Source organism: Pteropus alecto, unplaced genomic scaffold (genome assembly GCF_000325575.1).
Source record: "Pteropus alecto unplaced genomic scaffold, ASM32557v1 scaffold49, whole genome shotgun sequence".
NCBI classification, from domain to species: domain Eukaryota; kingdom Metazoa; phylum Chordata; class Mammalia; order Chiroptera; family Pteropodidae; genus Pteropus; species Pteropus alecto.
Genome location: NW_006443131.1, coordinates 2,819,266 through 2,819,710, shown reverse-complemented (window position 1 = coordinate 2,819,710; position 445 = coordinate 2,819,266). Strand labels below are relative to the sequence as shown.

Genomic DNA, 445 nt, shown 5'->3' with positions numbered 1-445 from the left:
CTGGGTGCCTGGGCCCAGCCTGGAGACCCAAAGGCAGCCAGGAAGGCGAGTGTTGTTTTCATGCGAGCCCAGTGACTCACTGCTGCTTCCCCCAGGGGACGGGAGTCTTGCAGCGAGGCAGCCAGGGCCAAGCCGCTCCCCCTAATGAGTCCCCCTCTGCCGAGCCCCGTGGAGCAAATGGCAGCGTGGTCGTGGCTGGGGCGGGGGCGGGGGGTGCTGGGGCCAAGCTCTTCCTGGGCTCTGACCCCCTGAGGCAGTCCAGGCTTGGGGCAGGGTGTCCGCGTTCCCGGGAGAGGAAAGGGCCATGACCCTGGTGAATAAGGAACCTCGGAGGTGCTCGGCTGCCCTCCTGGGCTCCCGCCAGCCTGCCTGGCGCCATTGCTGCTGCTTTTCCAGAAGCTCGGTGCCTGGAAACGAGGGAACGCTCTACCCCCGCCCCCCCCCC

General features: G+C 68.1%; 1 protein-coding gene across 2 annotated transcripts in view; it reads right to left on the bottom strand.

Annotated features, from left to right (window-relative positions):
• S100A3 (S100 calcium binding protein A3) overlaps positions 1–395 on the bottom strand; it is a 2,173-nt gene extending 1,778 nt beyond the window's left edge. Inside the window, exon 1 of one of the 2 annotated variants that reach the window (XM_025040910.1) lies at positions 327–395. The gene's annotated coding sequence lies outside the window, so the exon portion shown is untranslated. Of the gene's footprint in view, positions 1–80; positions 306–326 lie in introns of those variants that run through there. The other variant, XM_015598262.2, reaches the window with a different exon arrangement.
• Between the last annotated feature and the right edge of the window lie 50 nt (positions 396–445).